This window comes from Bacillus rossius, chromosome 18 (genome assembly GCF_032445375.1).
Source record: "Bacillus rossius redtenbacheri isolate Brsri chromosome 18, Brsri_v3, whole genome shotgun sequence".
NCBI lineage: Eukaryota > Metazoa > Arthropoda > Insecta > Phasmatodea > Bacillidae > Bacillus > Bacillus rossius.
Genome location: NC_086345.1, coordinates 18,068,501 through 18,089,005, shown reverse-complemented (window position 1 = coordinate 18,089,005; position 20,505 = coordinate 18,068,501). Strand labels below are relative to the sequence as shown.

The following is a 20,505-nucleotide window of genomic DNA, read 5'->3' as shown; positions in this document are numbered from 1 at the left end:
ATGGCTGCCTCCAGCAGACGGAAACAAGATGGCGGCATGCAGCAGACGAAACAAGATGGCGGCCACCAGCAGACGAAACAAGATGGCGGCTGATGATTACATCGAATTTCAAAAGTTCGAAAAAAAAAATTCAAATCCAAGATGGCGGCCGTGACGAAAAGTGCAACGGTGACGTCACGATTCGAAGTTGGTGGAAATTTCTAGAAATATAAAATGGCGGATGGATTAGCATGGATTAACATATGGATTAGCATGGATTAGCATATGGATTAGCATATGGATTAGCATGGATTAACATATGGATTAGTATGGATTAGCATACAGATTAGCATAGATTAGCATATGGATTAGCATAGATTAGCATAGATTGGCATAGATTAGCAAGGTCAAAGGTCAAGGTCAAAGGTCATGATGACGTCATCCAAGATGGCCGCCGATGACGTCATCCAAGATGGCCGCCGATGACGTCATCCAAGATGGCGGGCTCCTGGCTCCTCCGCCTGTGCTTGAACCCCCTATTTCCAACTACTATCGTAGTCTTCTATACACGTAACGCCTGCGTCTTTACAAGTTTTTTTTCGGAACATTTCTCTTCAAATATGACCTTCGAAAACGCAAGCCAAGACGCAAGAAATTTGGATGTTGAACAATACTTGCATTTCTTGCGATCTTGCGCAGTTTATAAAAACCCGGCCTTAACAACGGACGGGTTGGAGGGGGGGGGGGGCAGGGCCGGTGCAAGGTAAATTGGCGCCCTAGGCGAAAAACCTTAATGCCCCCCCCCCCCCCCCGGCCGGACACCCCAAAATAAATTGTCCTTGCCTCAAAATACATCACGTAAGCCTAATATTTTGTCAACAATCAAATGTAAGCAGGCTTTTTTTTTTCTTTTTTACTTATTACAAATCATAAACAGGTCACCGTGGACTTTAAATAATTACTTATATCAAAATAAACATTCCAAACTGTTACAAAAATCCATTTTCATCTAGTTTCAATAATCGTAAAACATATTGTATCAGCTGTTATGTGTCGTGCTGCGTCGCCCCCAGCTACTTGGCGCCCTGGGCGGTTGCCTGGTTCGCCTGTATGGACGCGCCGGCCCTGGTTTGGGGGGGGGGGGGGGAAGACAGAAGAAAGTCGAACCGAAGAAGAAGTACGAGGAAAGAGAAGTAAACGTTGTCCTTACGGTCGGGAGCATGTTAAGGGATGTTGAAGAGTGGGAGGGGGATGGGGGGAGACAGTCGGGCGGTTAAGAGAGTTTCGATCAGGACAAGGCGGACATTTTGTTATTTCAACGTTTTGTTTGCGCAGTTGATTGCAGTGACCTTTCCCCCCCCCCCCCCCCCCGACCACCCGTATACCCCTTTCCTACTTTCTCTACCTTCCGCTTCCCTGCGGCTTCTCTCTTCCATCTGCAGTCGACTCGTACCAACCCCCTATCGCAAAATATCCCCCCCCCCTTTTCCACATACACACACAATTCCCTTCGTAACCACCCTACCTTTTACCAGCCCAGCTGCCTTAACTATAGTCTGTGCCATGCAGTCCTGCCAACTGCCTGGCACAAACATTCACATTCATTCACACAACATTACACGTGTAAAACAAATGCGATGAAGTTTACGTCAAATACTAAGAGACTCTAAAAAAATAAAACTCTTTAATATACAGTAAATAACAAACTAATCCATTAAATAACTTATAAAAAATATTAACTTTTACTAACCACTAAATATTAAAAATAATATTAAAATAAGTTTCAGAATTTCTACTTACGTTAATCACTTTACAAAAAAGTTTACCTTCCTGTTACAGCAGCCAGATTTATTTTTACGAAACTCTGATACACCCTATATTTCAGGCGTGTCATTTATCTGTTTTCGTAATAAACAAATACCACCCTGTAATTTCGTAACTTGGTGACTAAATCAGTAAACATTACGTAAAACCAGTAGAACTTGGCGGAACTGGTCACGTAACTTGTATAACTTGGCAGTTCTCACGAGTAAATCCAGTGGTCTACGTAATTAGAAAAAAAACTCCATGTGGTGTAAATGTTCGTAAAGTTCCCCACAATGTCAAAATTTCACTTCCAACATATTCCAATGCTTCAGTCAAATAAATTTGGATGGTTATGACGTCACACAAAACGTCACTGGCGCAACCACATGGCAAGTTAGACGACTTGAGTTCCCATAAAATATTTTGCCCATAGGACGGGTTCTAAAATATGTTACATGTTGGATGCAATCGACCAATCAAAACCTTGCCCAGTAGAAACGGAAATGTCGTACGTTTCCGTCAAAACGAATCTTTGAAATGACGAAGAGCACACGCGAGATTAAAGGTGAAATAAAATAATGTTAATGATAATGTCCCATGGAAAATAATTGTATACGTAAAAAGCAACTGTTAAAAATTTTCTGAACAAATATTTTATTACGTAACTAGTATTTACGCGAGTTAAAAATTTATAGATGTTTTAAAAATTAAAAATCACAAAAAGCGTAACAAGATTTTAAAATTCCATCCAGCACTATAATGCATTCTTAAATTTAAAAAGGAGGTTAAAATGGAAAAGTTTGAACTAGCTCAGACCAAAAAACAAACGTTGATACTGTGACATAAAAACTACGCAAGAAATACTCCAGAACGCAAGTGCCGCAAGACTCAAAATACCAACGCAAGCATCGGCCAATTTTCGACTTCTTGCGTTTCGTCATGAATTTTCCACCTTCCACATTTGAAGAGAAATGTTCCGTAAACTTTTTAAAAAGACGCAGACGTCATGTGCATAGAAGACAACGATGATGCTTTTATTAGATACATCGCGTTTTCACTTGTTAAAACTTTCGCACAGTGAACTTCCGCGCGGAAGAAGTGAAACTTCACTGTTTACTTCGCTGCATAGCAAGAATACCACGCGCATGTGCTTGGGATCTACCGACTCACTCTCTTTCTCTCTCCTACTTTCTACCTTTGTGTATCTTTCTTTCTCTCTCCCTCTTGCGTTGGAATATTGGACGCTACTCGTTGCTAACGCTCGCGCTGGCCTGTAACAGGTATACTACGCGCATGCGTTCGAGTGCTACGCATTCACTCTCGCTCTGTCTCTTTCTATTCCCCCTCCCCAGGAGCGTTGAACGTTCAACGCAACAGTGCTTTCTCCATGGTAGCGTTAAACGTTTAACGTAACGTTGTTGGAAGTCGCATTAGAAGTTTCACTCCAAAAACTTTCAAAATCGAATTATTGGCAGTTTCATTACCTTTTCATGACAAATATAAATTATCAAAAGAAGCTCCGAGGGGGAAAATTGAAGACATGCGACTTCCGTGATTTGTAAACGACCGTGATTTATTTACTAGCGTTAGTTGCGTGTTCATTGTTGCGACCTTCTGTCCCTTGCGTAGTTTATACACTCAACACGAGGATTTGACTTTTAAATATCCGTTTATAGCATGTGTGCTGTATCTGGTTAGAAGTTTTTGTGATCACCCGAAAAATAATAAAGTTTCAAAATGGTTTAACATTTTATCGAGTTATTGGGTTAGGTGTGAAAAACTACAAAAAAAAAATTGGTTGTCTGTAAAGTCGGATTACGGAAGATAGTTTAACGTGACAACGTCATAACAAAACATTGATGAAATGATTGTATATAAAATTGAATCATTTTTATTGAATTATCACTATTTTGTATGGATACAAAGAAGGAGTGAAATTAAATCTACAATTTAATTGATAAATTTACTTTTATTTGCACTCATTAATTCAAATATGTGTATTACTTTAACGAAGAGATTATTTTAACTATAACTTTTATACATGTTTGCTATTTAAATTCTTCCGATCTGTGTTATTCTGTTAAGGATAGGACGATGATAGGAAAAGTAGGAAACGAATGGAAGTGTTTCAAGTTTAATGTGCCTCGAAAAAGTCAAATCGATGGTTGTTCCAATAGAGTGGAAGAGAGATAGATGCGGCGCAAGCGTACAATGAGCGTAACGGGACAATGAGTCATCCTTTTTCATGTGTGCAGCCGGCGTTCATCGATTTATTAGACGTTGTCACGTCAAAAAATTGTGATATTGTGAAAATTATCTGTTAGGCTAGCTACATTTCAAACACTATAAAATAGTCGTTATGGTTGGTAGGAATAAATAATTAAAATAACATCATTAACATAACTAATTGCCCTTATATACTGTAACAGCTGCTACCGAAGCTGCGAACTAGCGGCAAACATCTGCCAACTCCGAAAATGTTCGGGCTGCGGAATGGACAGGTGTGAAGGTAAAGCAGGATACACAAATTTAAAAAAAAAATAACAGTAGGTCGCGCGTACAAGTAATGGCCGCCATTTTTTCGAACCTACTGACCCACAATAGCGAATATGACTGTCGTGTGCACGGGAGACAGGTCGTGTACATGGATGGGAAATTAATATGTTTCATTCCTGTTAGAGCCCGTCTACAATAGTCCGAACCTGTGCGTGGTCCATGTCCTTATCTGAATGTGAGTGACGTCACATTGTCTCACCGAAAACTGCCCTGTCCACAATTGCGATGTCCGATGTCCGAATGTATTGATTTCTAAAGTTGTCACCAGAGCGCAGTAAATGTGCCAAACCAAATGTTTTTGTTTATTGTTTTGATGCTTTGTGGTTTGAGATTGAACTTATAAAAGTTATGTAAGTTACAACACCTTCCGTTTCCTTCAATAACAAAAACAAACACCACGTTTTCAAACGGGAACCGGAAATTCAAATATCGTGAGTGTTCTGTTCTTTTTCTGTGTCCGAAGCACACAGGTTGGGACAAAAAGTTCAAATTGACGAATGTCTTCGGACCGGGTAGGTTCGGACCTTCGCCCACTTGACGCATGACGTCAGAGGGTCACGTGGACCAATCAGCGACGAGTGTCCTTCGGACACAGTTTAGGACATTGCTATTGTAGACGGGCCTTTACGGACGCACGGCGCAACAACCAATGAGAGTAGAGTAGGAATCCATTTTGGCGGGACTAGAGAACTGTTCGTATTTAACGCTTGGGTGTAATTCCTGCTTTGAAAATTAATTGAAGAAATTTCTTATAAGTCATTGACAGAAATAGTAAAAAAAAAAGTGTCGTGGTTAGAATAGTTAACTATTTTTTTTTTTAAATAATACCCTTTTTTATATGTTGGAAAACTGTGCTCACAAATTGCTGGTAGATGTCAAGGGATAATCATTTTGTAGTTAATATGGTTACTTACTGACACTGACAACAGATGTCGAGTAAATCGCGTAACTTCATTGGCTGAAATCAACGGTAAGATTTCAATTGTTAACCGAATCGAAACAAGTCGCGCGCATGGCCTGCTGTCAACTCGTTTTTCTTAATTATTATTTTTTTAATTTTTAACCAAGTTTTAGGCCTCCCGGATGAATTGGAAAGCCTTCTTTTCACAGACGAGAGAGCCAAACGCCGGATCGTGCATCTTCGGTTGTTTTTTTTTTGGTTCATTGTAAATATTTTTAATGTAGCTATACTTACCTAATATAACCAACCATCCACAATGTTTTAAAGTATTTATAATGTAGCTAACCTATCCTAATCGACCGCAAAATTTAATGCCACGCCGGTTTATACAAATGAGATAGAACGGGGGGGGGGGGGGGGGGGGGGGGGGGGGGGGGGGGGGGGGGGGAAAGCGAGCATGAACTTCGGGGAACTTCGGGTGTGGCTCTCTCGTCCGTGAAATGAAGGCTTCCCTCCCGGATGAATATCCCCGTATCAAGATGGCGCGCGGCACGTGGCAGGGCTACCAACCTACCTCGCCGCCGAGACTAAAAAAAACATAAAAGTATACCGACCATTGTGTCTTTTAGGGGACCTTAATCCGTGAAAAAATGCCGAAATGGGGAGGGGGGGGGGGGGCAGTAATTGATAGCAGGGGAAAGGGTTGACTGCATAGAGGAAAAGAGGGATAGAATCACCCCCCCCCCCCCCCCCCAATTACGCACTGATCTATAAACTTCTCCAACACCGTCAAAAATCAGTCTTTATTAAAGGATTTTCGAAGAATTATTAGTGAAATTTAAAAATTTTTAAGGGCCCTTAAAGATTTTTTTATATATATATAAATAGTCCTAGAGAAAAATCTACAATAAAGATATTAAGTAGATGTATGAACTCTGGCTTTATTTTAACAAAATATCAGGAAAATAGTTTTCTATCTTCACTAATCACTTGCACTAATAACGTGGTTGTATAAAAATTGTCTTGGCATCAAGGTTTAAGGTAATATTACGTTGGTTTAAAATTATTCAAATGAAATTGATACTAAGAAAAATATTAACTTTTTTTTAAATTTCAACCCATGTATTTACAGTAATAATTTGTTTAATCAAAAACTGTTAATGTTTTAGATGAAGTATAGGATTCATAAAATAAATTATGATGGTGTATCTATTTTTAAAAAAAAGGATAATTATTTTTTTTACTTTCAAACCTTGTTATTTCCACCCCTTGCAGTAATGGATGGGTAAACAAAAATTATTTTAGAATAGTTTCAGTCAATATTTAGACAGTTAAATAAAAATAAGAATGGATTTGAATTCCAATGCCAGGTTTTTTTCCGCAGATTGCAATAATGGTTTGTATTAGCAAAAAATTGTTTCAGACAAAAGTTTTAGATAAAAATTATAAGATTTACAAACAATTTGTACGGATTTGATAGTGTGCTTACTAAGGAAGTACTGAAGTTTTTGTTATTCAAACCCTTTTTATTCCAGCCCTTACAGTCATAGTAGGTCATACAAAAAATTATTTCACACAAAAGTTGTAGATAATAAATCAAGGTTTTACAATAAATTAGAACGAATTTGATAAAGTACATAGTACGGAAATTATGAATTTTTAAAAATCCTACCCTTATTTTTTTCAACCCCCTGCAGCAATGATTCATCTTAAAAATTGTTTCAGACAAAAGTTTTAGAAACACATTATAAGATTTACAAACAATTTGAACAGATTTGATTGTGTCCTTACTAAGGGAGTTATAATTTTTTTTGACTTCCGACCTTTTTTTCCCACCCCATTCAGTTATGGTTGGTTGTATGGAAAATTATTAGAAAGTTTTAGATAATATTTATACACTTTACAAACAATTTGAATAGTGTGCATTTTAAGGGAGTTATGAATATTTTTTTTTATCTTCAAGCCCTGTTATTTTCCACCCCTTACATTAATGGTTGGTCATATAAAAAAATTATTTCAGGAGTAAGTTGTAAATAATTTAAGGTTTTACAATAAAACAGGATGGATTTAACAGTGTACCTGGTTAGTAAATTATGAATTTTTTAAAATTCTACCCCTTTATTTTTTTTACACCCCTGCAACAATTGTTTGTCTAAGCAAAAATTATTTCAGACAAAAGTTTTTATTTACATTCAGTGAATTTAATATATTAAATGTTACATTTTTGTGATTTGGGTTAAGTTTCCATTGAAAATGTTGATTAAGCTCATGACAGTAGCTGCATTCCGGTGCTTTATGGTGTAGGTATTAACTTATATTTTGGTGTTATATGGTGTATACCATATAAGCTTGTCCCAATTTACAGTAAAGCTGGAATTACTATGGCCAATTAATTGTGTTTGTCTGTCCGTCATCCATCCATTTGTCAGTCAAGCAATTGACAACACTCCATCCACTATCATAATATAGTTCCTTTTACATGCTGATCACTGTTGAGAATAATTACATTTTGGAGAAAATTTGTCTTGTCTAATTAGATTAGTTTAACGATCATGTAACCTAAGCACTTATAACTCATTAAAGGCAATATTTTTTTCATTCTGGTATTTATTTAAACATTTTCAGATTTACCATGTATCCTTGATTACACTTTTGTGAATCGCGGACAATTGTTTTTTCCAAAACACAACCTTTAATAAAATTTGTTGAAACTCAATTAAAAAATAATTATGTAAGCATTTAAAGAAGTAAACAAACTTCAAAAACTTCTAATATAATAAAATTTGAGACACAAAACCCTTGCAGACATTTGTAGGTTATAATTTAATCCGTCTGTACTTCAATCGTATGAAGTTACCAAGGTTTTGCCAGATAGATGGCTGGAATTTTTCGGACCATATGATTGGCTGCAGGCTATGAGATTGTTGGACGGATAACGGGCGGACAAATTAACTCATCTTAGATTTTTAGGTTTTTTTTTTGTTAGTTCTAATTTTAAGAGAGTTATCAGGATTGTTTCTTCATCACATGCCAATAATGTATTTATTGTTTTTCTTTTTCACTGAATAACAACACATTCAAAAATATTTGTAAGCAAAATATAATATTAATATTTTTGTCAGATGCTCTGGTTACATGGTCTCTAAAAATATCTGGTGAACAATTTCAGGACTTTTCCAGGACCTATAATAAAATTTTCTTACAACTATTTATAATAGTGTGTTATTTTTTATTTTTATTTGCTTAGTATGCAAAATTTCACACAATACGAAGCAGATCTAATATGCACAGGAATGTCACAACTTTTATATTCCAAAACAAACAAAAAAAAAACTTTTTCCAGAGATAATTTACACATGATATAAGTGAACAGTCTCCAACTACGTATTTATAGACTTTTTAATGTGAGACTATAAACTGAAGTAGAGCTGGAAATTTAATTTTTTTTTTGTCTTCCGGCACTATGTCTGTTCATTTCAGATCTTTCTCACGACTTTCATGACTTTCATGACCAATCTTTTAATTTTACCGTGAGTTTTCTGACCTGTAGGCACCCTAGATTAGTTTCAAAAAGATATCTGTTCTTCACTAACCTACGAAAAACAACCACTGAAATCAAGAGTGGTCAGACCCATACTCAAACCATGACCCTTGCAAATAAGTGTGTCACCGAAACACATTGCTCTGAAACATACCGACAATTTGGTATAGAGAAAGTCATGACTTCATTGAATTGACTAAAAGTTTATTACTATATTATTATTATTATTATTTTTATTTGCAACATCTTGGCAGGAGTAATTTCGTGACTGGAACAGACGTAGCATGGAACATAAACGTGTAACCATGGTGCTGCCATCTGTGGCAGATGGCATGAACCAAAGTTTACAAATCCAAAGGAAAACTTTATAGTATTAACTATTACATAAATTTTAACAATGTGGAAAGTATTTTAATAAAATTCCTTGTCACAAATTACATCAAAAGCAGGGGTTTAGTATTTTTTTTTTAAGTCATTTTTGCTTTTACCAGAGCCATTTCATCATAAAGTTTAGAACTTCGCTCTACAAATCAAGTGATTCGACAGTCAACATAACTGCTCTGGAAGCGAATTATAGCGACTGGTGCGAAACTTTGTGTGATTTGCATCGAGAAATGAAGTTGAAAACACCAATTTGTGTATATTTATCAAGCAAAGTATTATATTAAAGAATTCTAAATTAAAATTTTGGGTCCGAGTTTTGTATTATATGGGTATTAGCAACACGAGAACACGTGAATTCGCTCGTTACCGAGGTTAGATGTTGCACATCTCTGGAGAGTTCTGGAAGACTCGATCACATTTTTTTTTTGAAGATACATAGCTAACACTAAACTAATTTAAATACTAATACTTTGACACGGCCGCGGCCGAACTGTCTTTATGCTAAGCGGGGGTTCGCGTCGATACATGTACTGAGATTAATTTGTGGGCGCCACCGTGCAAGGGGCACAGACCCGGGAGAGACTCTTTTTCAGGGCTGTGACGTCGCCCATGTGAGGTGTGATTTTAACCCCCCTAAAGCCAATCCTAGTACTCGCCACTGGTCCGCTCGCAGCGTCAGGTACGCTCTTCACCTATGTAGTGGGCTCTTACGGCATCCCACACGCCGTCACACTCAGGATGTTGAAATAAACAAATACAAATAAAATTGTATGCCCCGGTTTATTAGTTGCTACTTCGCCTACACCTTTGATTATATCACACAACGCCTGCGGCACGAATTGGTTCACGTGGTGCGACCTGACCACGTGGTCGCACACTACAATGAGGTAATAAGCATAAAAAGGACCATAGTGGTCACTCGTACAACTATGTATTTAAACAGTCCCCCCTGACTGAGAGAAGCCCCGAGGAACTACGAACGAAAGATTTAAGATGATTGAGATTTAACGGAACTACTTAGCAGTGCAGGCAAGCGGTGAGGTTCCCGGGGTGCTGGTGCGTCTGCTCTCGGTCGGTGCCGGCGAAGGACTGGGGTGAGCTCAGGGCTCTGCTAGACCAACGTGGCGTCTTCGCGCCGAACCAATTACCATTATACCTATTTACGATTACGTGCCACAGGAAGCTACAGGTAAAACATGAAACACTCTTAGTAATTATATTACACCTAATGCACGATAATAAACTATCAACTAAAATTACAACAATTTATTATTAATGATAAAAAGTCCGGCTTCGGCGGACTTCGGTTCGCCTCGTGCATGTTCGGTACGTCTTTTCGTAGTTTATGCCTTAACTAAATATTAATTAGTTAACGTACATAAAACACTCCCGGCCGATCTGCCGTCACACGCCACTTGGGGAAAAAAATAAGCAAAAAAGGGAATTACAATGTTTATCTCTACTTAAAGGGGTGTGATGCACTGCTGCTACAGCGCCCTTGAGGTAGTTCGTGGCGCGCTATTCAAACACAACCACCCGGCCACGTACTCAAGACGGAGCGGCTGCCAGTACGGGAAGTGGGACGGGGGGTGAGGGGAAAGGTGGCGGAGACTGACCAGGCTTCTAGGGCGCTGGCCCGGTTGACGTCAACTTATACCAAACCATAAATGAACCCAGTGGCGTAGCCAGGATTTGTGTATGGGGGGTGTTAAAAAGCATGCCCCCCCCCCCTCCCGGGAAAATTTGTTTTTTAAGGTGTAAAGTAGTGCTATTATAGCAGTTTTCGGTACTTAAATTTAAATATTGTAATGGTAAAATTTTTATCAATTTTAATATGAAATTTGTTTGAGTGATGCATAAGAAATTAATTAAAGATTTTGGTGCTAAGGGGGGGGGGGGGGGGGGCGTTTGACCCCTAAAACCCCCCACTGGCTACGCCCCTTAATGAACCGATACATACTTATTCCTGAAAGTAACATAACCACAGTTTGTATGGTAAAATATTACATAACAAATATTTAATCAGGAAATTAACTCATAATTATGAAGATTGAATTAACCATCTGTTTTCACAAAGTTAAAACTACTGCACTGAAAAAATTCACTGTTTCTGCAGGTTTTTTTTTTTAAAGATAATTGCTGACTGCAAAATTTGAGATCAAATAAAATAAAAATTGATAATTTTTTTGCAAACAATTTAATGGTTTCAACAAATGCCAATTTCATGAATTATTCAGGATATTTAGATCATTTTTATATACCGGTAAAATTTCTTATAAATTTTTTTATATCAAATGGTGATTTTTAATACATTAATAATAACAAAAATAATCCAGTTAAAATAAATTACTACAAAAAAAGATCTACTAATTGCAGGAACATAATATAATTATGTGTCTGGAAAGCTAAAAACTTTACAGAGATTATTTCCACACGATTATTTATGTTTAATGTAAGACACAAAATGCATGTAAAATGTTGGAAATGTTAAGTCTGGTGACTTTAAGCACCAATTATTTTTGGTGACATTCATGAACTAAGAAAAAGTATTTAAAAAATAAATAAAAAACCAAAATAAAAATGTTCAGTTTTCTTTTCTCAAGAAAAATCATTACTTAAATGTTCATGTGTAAATTTAGAGTTCTGAAATTTTATTCTTCCCTGAGATTTTAATGAAAAATTTATTTTAAAACTCAATTTAATAAAAATTACTTATAAAAAATTATATAATGGTTATACTGCCTGAACACCAAATATTTACATGAAATCTAACAATTTGTAAGTGTATACAAACAGAAAATTGTCAGTATCACACTTACACTTTAAAAAACCTTGCAATGAAGAACATTAAAAGTAACCCTACTGAGAAGTTTTGAGCAGGAAAATTTGGTTAATATTTCAGAACATGCTTAACACAGTTTCACTGTACCTATATGTATCATTGGTTTGTAAAAGTTTTTTTTTCTTTTCTAAAACTGCTGAGAATTATTAAATTTTTAAAGGCATTCACTGCTGAAATAAATATTTCCTACCTTGAAGCAAATGTGCATGGAAAAAAGTAATGCACTGCTTGATTGTGTTAGTGTATGTTAAAAAGGCGTAACTCTGCATAAGAATATGACAGTGTCTGCCATTAACAAAGAAAATCAATAAAGGTCCTGATATGCATCCAATGTTGGCGAATGCTGAGAAATAAATGCAAGGGTTGGGATGGGAAAGGGTTGGGTTAGAAAAGGGGTGAGTGAACAGGCCATAAAAAAAAAACTAACAAAAGGGTTGGCGTGTGGCAAGGGAGCAGAATGGACCATTTTTTAACACACACAAAAAAAAAACTGCACCCTCCATCTCTTTCACAACCCTTTTCTCTGTGGCTGCTTTCTTAATGAGCGGTACACAAGCCTGATACACTTGCAGAGACAGCTATTGGTGGAGGGTGGGGGGAGGGGAGACAGAAAAAACTCACTGAAGGGTTGTTTGCAGCTGCTACTAGCCTGGAAGCGTGATGTGTCTTTTAAATTATGTACCCCTGTGAATTTACGTTCTTCTCGAACAGCTTTAAAACTTTTAACATTCACGAATAGTGATCTCGTATGAAACGTCTCGTTACTTAAAACGTATTAAAATATTAAAAATGCACTGAAGTCCTAGCAGATGGGAATCCTGACATTCTAGTTACTATACCAACACAGTTTTGATACACGCAGGGTGTATATTTCATCCCCCACCCCCCCTACCAAGGACATTAAAAGCCAGTACATAAAGGGGTGAACTGTTGAATGGAAGGGGCAAAAGAAAAAAAAAACTCACGACAAGGGAAGGGTTAGCAGAATCTTTCGGATCAATAAAAAAGATTAAACATTTTTTTTTTGCGCTGGTTATTTTTTTCTTTCTTTCCGTGCTGGGTGAAAGGGTTGTGTCGCCCGGCAAAACTGCGTGTGGAGCTTTTTTGGTTTTTCATTCAACGATCGATCTGGAGGCAGCCATTTTGCAATTTTCCTCCCCTCCCCTCTCTCTCACCCTCTCCCCTCCCTCGTGGCGGTTCTGCGCGCAGGTCGGAGCTGCCTCGAGCGAGCGACCAGTCGCAGAGCTGCGTTTGTCCGGGAAGGAAGGCTTTCTGTGGTGCGCTGCCATTCACTCTCGGGTCGCGGTGGAACTCTCGCAAGCATTCACGTTGTCGAAGACACACGACGTGTTCTGACTACTGCCTTTCAACGACTGAGAGAGAGCAACTTTATTTTAAAAACCAACGTTTAATTGATTTTCGTCTTTTATTCAGTGATCCTGTTTTTCTTTACAGGCAATGCTTTATCCGTGTATTTTTTAAATTTTACTCTGAATTTGCTGTAAAGCTACATTAAAGTGTTAACAGTTCTGGTTTTAAAGATGATATCTCCTCTCTGATGTGTTTAAAGTGTAGAATTAAGAGTTAAATTCCCAAAACAATCATGAAGTGAAAGTGTCAGTGGGTGCAAAAATTTTAGTGGTGATTTTGTGATTTTCACATTACTGGATTTAATCAACCTTAACCTAGAGTAAGACTTCTCATGATTTATTATGGCATGCACATATTAGATGAATAGTTTGTAGGTGTCGATAAATTTGGTGTAGAGTATATTTTAGCACATTATTGTTTTATCTTTTTCTAATTACTTAGTGGTTAAATTTATTTCTTGCCTGCCTCGACTTATTAATTAGTGGATCAGTAATATTAGTTAAAAACTTATGGGCTTTTCATCTTAAAAGTAATATTATGTCAACAGTACTCCACTATTATTAAATGTTTCCCAAACTACAATACAGATTAGAATTAATAAACTGCCAGCATGTAAGCAACTCAGTACATACACTAATAACTAAGTAGTTAGGTCCAAATATTTTGACACAATTAACTAGGCCAGTGCTAATACTAGTTTTCTGATGAAAAGCGAATATCAAATTGAATGTTTAAAATAATCACAAAGTAAAATTGAATCGCGAATATTGTTCTCAGTGAAACAGTATTAGGCTACACTTATTTTTATAAAATTCAGGATTGAAGTAAAAAAAAATATATATTATTTAACATTTGTAATGTTTTAACTGATAAAGTAATTTACCAGTTGGGATCTATACATAACATTTTTCTTTAAAAATTATAAAATAACCATGCATAATACTGAGCATTCATAAAAGCAAATGGAATGACTTCTATTTATTTTCTCTAAGTAACCAACTTCATTGAAGCAACACATATACAACACAAAATAAATTTTTTATGAGCTAATTTTATGCTTCCAGTGTTTTAAAAGCTTTGCAACAAATGTGAAGCTTCACATCAGATGCGAACCTTTGTATCACAACCGAAACATCCAATAAAACGAATAAAAAATTTCCTGGTGAAGTCAAATCAAATATTTGATTGATTCGCTTAGTTGTATTAACTTAATTTTCCCTAAGAATGTCAACGATTAATTACATTTCAAAAGTGGGCCTTTAAAGAAGTTTGTAAAAATAATTATCACTGACGAGCTTTTGCGGTTACAGTGTTATATATCTCACAATTGGTGAGATAACCTGATATCTAACCAAGTAGTTTCGTTTGTAGAAACTCATTTGTAGCACTTTCATAATAAATATAATGAGGACTGTATGAAAGTACGAATTTAATCACTTTCAATTTTTTATTTGTGAAGACATTTTTTTTAAAAATGTAAAGTGTTGTGCTCAATAAAAGAGGGTGATGTTTTGCAGAAAACGTACAACTGGACTTTATGAGCAGTAGGTAACAAACTGGTCCTGAGGCCAATTTGAAATGAAGGTTCCATTGTCTAATGTCTTTCTTTACTATACATGTTAAATCTACCTTCAACTGGTAATAATCACTGTTTCACTGAGCAAAAACACTTGGTACATCAAAGTCTGTCCAAATTGTTACTCTCACATCATCTTACAATGCTAAAGCTTGCTGGAATAAAAATTTACAGTAGTTACTTAGAAACGAATTAGTGTCTTTACATTTGCATGGTTGTTCTACTTAATGATTGCAAAGTATTGATTTTTTTTACTACTAATTATTGCTGCATGTTAAATGTGGAATGCGTGATTTTTTAAAATTAATTAATTAAATTGTTTCATGTTTTTCACATGAAGTTTAACACTGTGTGATATAGAACACTTCAATAACCGGACGAAAATCATAAATACACACATGTATTACTATTCACATACATAAAATACACAAGTTTAGAAAAAATTATCTCTCTTATTAAAATAAAATACAAAGCAAATTTCTGAAAATATAGGTAACAATATTAAAGGTATGCATAAAGTCTTGATCAAATTTTCATTAATTAAATTTTAGTTCTACATTATAAAATAGTTGTAATAATTACTATGGGTTAAAATTCAGTTTTATTTCTCTAGCTTATATTAGATTAAAGATCTTCAGAAAGTAGAAAGGTTGTTCTAAGATCAATTATGTTAGCATTTTTTTAATGGAATATTGGTTAACTTTTTACTAAATTTTCCATAAGCATTATATGTTTTCTTATGTGTGAGTACATATATTTCTTCTTAGTCACCCTCAAATAAGTAAATTTTTACAAAGAAAATTTTTTACTTTTTAATAAAATACCTACTATTTTATTTACAAATATAAGAGTTAATGGATGAAAGATATACTTAAAAAAAATTTGTCTTATTAACTAAATAGAGCAATTTAATCATCAAAAGATTATGCATGGAAAAAATTATTAAAAATATATTTTTTTCACATTAATCTATTTTGCATACGTAACACTGTAAAATAATTTAACGCCAATGGTTGAGTAATATTTTTGACAAGATGTAACTATTCTCAGATGAATAATTACTTTTTTTTACACAACAAATGCAAAATTAAGCCTCTACAAATAGAAGTTTTCCCTAAATAAATCAGTACACCACTTGCCAAGGGTACAATAGTATGTGTACCATGGAGATAGCGCTGTTGGTAATAATTAAGATCATATTAAAATATCTTAAAAACCTTTTTAGAAATTTTTTGCAAATAATTATTTTAGTAACACTGGTGTAATGTACTCTTTAATGCTTATTTGGTGCTAATAGTTAAATTAAAGTGAGCTCAGTGGTTTTTCATACAAAAGTGAATGAGAACTTGCCTTTAACTTGGCTACAAAATTCCAACTCAAAAATGCACTAAAGCATAATTTTCAAATGGTTAGAACTCTTTCCTGAAGAAAGAAAAATGAAATAAATATTGGAGTACCCATACGAAGATTCAGAACTTTCATTTTCAAATTTACAAAAATCTTCTTCACATATACTGTACTGTCAGCGGGCATTTCAACTGCCTATTTTCGGAAAATATGCCAATTTCGGTAATAGCATTTTGATTTTGCACAAAAAATTTCTTTAAAGAGTACTAAATATTTTATAGCACCTGAAATGCCATCTAGTTAAGCCTTGTACTTGTGTGGATTCTCAACTCATCATGTGACCAATGATGCTTACATTGGGTGAGTTAGAGTAGGTACATAGATACTGTAGTGCATGGTACTTGGTCTTTTAATTAAGTACGGTACGTAAAAAGATCCTGCACACTGCAAAAACTTGTGATATAGCAATGAATTCTGATCATGAGTTAAATACAAAAGCAAAAAAATCTACTCAAGATCTGACATTTAATTTTTTTTTATTGTGATATTCGAGTGTTGTTTGGCCAAGATCTTTCAACGTACTAAATTAAAAATGGAACGATTTTACCCTCTTGCCAAAAGAAAAAAAAAGAAGAAAAAAATTAATATATTAGAACATCGTATAGGTATGAATTTTCAGAATTTTTAGTTTTCAAATTTACAAATTTCTTTATCAGATATACTCTACTGTCAGTGGACATTTCAATATTTAATTTTGTTGAAAATATGACTATTTACTAAAATTTTGATTTTGGAACACATATTTATTTTCATGACTACCTACTAAGTATTTTCAAAGCATCTGAAATGCCATTTTGTATAAAGCTCTTGCACTTGTTAAATGCGTTCTCAACTCATCACGTAACAAACAATGATTGTGTGTTTGCATCTCGATTACATTGGGTGAATTTACTTGTTACTCATCTGCGAAAAACTCTCTTACTCTCACACTAGATCCTTCATATGAGGTTATCTTATTTTCATTCATTAACCACAGACTAAGTAGGGTCAGGTGGGGTGGATATGATACAAAAAACCAAACTTTTTGAATATTATTTTAACTAAGAGCACCACAACACTGAGAAAAATTACGCACATTTATTGAGGCTTTAGAAACCTAACCCTAACTCAATAAAAATTTAGATTAATTAGTTAGATTGATAAAAAATAAATTTAGTGTATCATATTCACCCTGCGATTGGGGGGAATATGATACACAGGTGGGGTGAATGAGATACATCATTATATCCTACTTCCTAGCAACGCTATCAGTGTGGTGGGGTGCGTGTGAGACAGGTCAAATACATGTGTATCACCCACAAAAATTTCATGACAATCAGTTTAGTGGTCCTCGAGTTCTGACATAAAATATGAAGTCATGTTACAGAGTGAATATTTTCCCTCTATATTAAAGAAGCATACAATTTATCACAGTACATAAATGCGACTAGTGACTAGTCAAACAAATTCTACATACAATTTTGATCATTTATCCACATACTGTCCAATTATTGAACAATCTTCTCAGTCAACAACAAATTGAAGAAATACTGTGGTCCTAATAAGGATTTTCTCTCTATTTATAATAAATACAACAATAGCAAAGGAATAAAAGCAGCTTACTACAAAACTAAAATATGGAATGCTTACAAATACACAGTCCTACATGTGATGTTAAATTATTCATATTACTCTAAAACATAAACATAGGGGCCTACATAGAACAATAAGTTGTACAAATTGGAGTAAGTACAACAATTTGTTTATGTTCAGGTTTACCAACATACAGAAATAGCTTTAAGGTAAAAAACAAGGTTTTAATGACAACGTACATTTCAAATTCAGCAGTGGAAAAAAGAAATATTAAGCAATTTTTTATAAAACTACCTAAAATTATGGTATCACATTCACCCCATGCTGTGTATCACATTAACCCCATGTTCTGTATCATATTCACCCCAAAAATTTAGGCAGCAATATTAACTAAGATATAAATGTTAGACTATCTTTCTAAGCATTAAAACATAGAGGATACTTTCCTGCACCATTTAAAACTATAATTTTAAAGCTATCTTCTATGCACACAAAGATATAACAAAAGTTGCTGGACCTAAACATGAAAATTTTTTGGTCGAATTATTTCTTGCTTGAGACTTTTTCATTTCCTATAAAATGTAGCTAAAGGTTTATAACATTCATTATGGAATGGGGACGTACAAAGAAGAGGCAAGCTAATGTTTTTTTTTTTTTTTTTCAAATTTTTTGTACAGCAAAAAGTAAATTTTTTTTTATGTATCACATTCACCCCAAGTTTTACACTGTATCACATTCACCCCACCTAACCCTACATAATGTAACCTATCAACAGTAATTTCTCTCAGAAACCAGTTAGAAACGCTGTTTTCAGGGTACCTAAATAGACGAACGTCTTTGGTGATATACAGCCCCTTTTCGGAATTTTACTATTTTATTCATGCAAAAGCTGTAATGTAGTTAGCTAAGTTTGCTACATTAAAAATACTGGAAAATTGTGTGAATTATTGGTCAGGTTGGGTTGCCTACATTAAAAATACCGTGAAACTCTGTGAACAGTTGGTTGATTTAGATACATAAAAAAAACCTTCTAACCAGTTGGAGGATTAAATAAGTTACATTACTAATACCGTAAAAAAGGATTGTTTTAAATAAACATGTTAAATTGATAATTACCGTTTGGTAATTCCACCCATCCAATTGATTTTACAATATTTTTACCGTAGTTAACTTAATCTACCAACAATCCATTCTATTATACAGTACTTTTAATGTAGCTAACCTAACCTAACCAAACAACTACACTATTTTCAAGTATTTTGAATGTAGTTAAAGTACTTTACGCGATCATTATTCACAATAGCACAATATTCGTAATATATAAATTAACCACTTGTTAAAGCGGTAAACAGTTATCACAACGCCCTCTTATAAAATAATTCAATTACCTATACGTAAAACCAATTGTAAATTTTATTTTATTTTAAAGAGGCTCTCCTTCAGAAATAATTTTTTATTCACCAATTGGTCGTTTAGAACAGTGCTACAGTCGATCTTTTTCCGTAGTATATTGTTAAAATAATAAACTAACGAGTCATATCAGTGTTATTAGCAAATAAATTAAAATTACATACCTTAACCTGAAAAAAATATTCATCAAACTGTGGAATTTCTCAAATCAATAGTCTAAATTTGTTATTTTATCACCACAATTATAGTACATTTGATTTCAAATTCAGTTTTGTTGTTGTTGCTATCTTGAATAAGCGAATAACGACTCATCTGGCTACCAACTTGACGACTTTGTCATTAGATGTAAACAAAGACAAAACATTTCTTCCATATACTATAAAAAATTGAAACAGCTAATTTTAACATCTAGTTGGTTCGGTGGAAATATAATTATAATTAATTAGCACGCAATATTATTATCTGTTTTCGTTCTAGAAAATATTAAAATTATAGTTTTTTTTAATGCTCTTTTCAGTAGCTATTTTTATCTTCAAGCGTTGATATATATTTCAATCAAGAATGTTGTTTAGGATTAAGAGATGCTGTCAGCAATTCTTTAAATTTTTTCTGTCATTTTCCAAATACAGTTTATATACCTCAACAAGAACGAGGACGCAAATGACCATTTGTGGGTTGTGAATACCAACATTATAAACTAAGTTTTAAATAAAAAGAAAACCCAAGAATTTCTTAAACATGACAAAGTAAAAAAATAATAATAACAATTTTAAAGAAATTATTAGTTCAGAATTTATGGAATGTTCTATTAACGGTGTGGTGTGTATGAAACATTCATGGTTAATATTTCCAGCAACGAACGATCGAAAACAAAATCAAGGTAGACAACATTCTCCTCCGAAATTTAACGACTTACAGGATGTTAAGGTGGGTTTACGATTGAAAATTAAGAAATAAGACTTAAGACTTAGTCGTGTACTTACCATATGACTCTATGTAAACTAGTGGAATGGTTTATGATTGTCGTGTGTGAATTTTGACGGGTCGTGTGCGAACCATATAATGACTTAAGACTTAACAGAAATGGTTATATTTTATATTTTTCGTTAAGACTTAAGGGAAGCGACCAATCACAACAAACCGGAACTTTTCAACCGGAA

General features: G+C 34.7%; 1 long non-coding RNA gene across 1 annotated transcript in view; it reads right to left on the bottom strand.

Moving 5' to 3' along the window:
• The window catches only part of LOC134541056 (uncharacterized), a 41,642-nt gene extending 21,987 nt beyond the window's left edge, over nt 1-19,655 (bottom strand). Inside the window, exon 1 of the long non-coding RNA XR_010076541.1 lies at nt 19,510-19,655. This is a non-coding gene — a long non-coding RNA (uncharacterized LOC134541056). The remainder of the gene's footprint in view (nt 1-19,509) is intronic.
• Between the last annotated feature and the right edge of the window lie 850 nt (nt 19,656-20,505).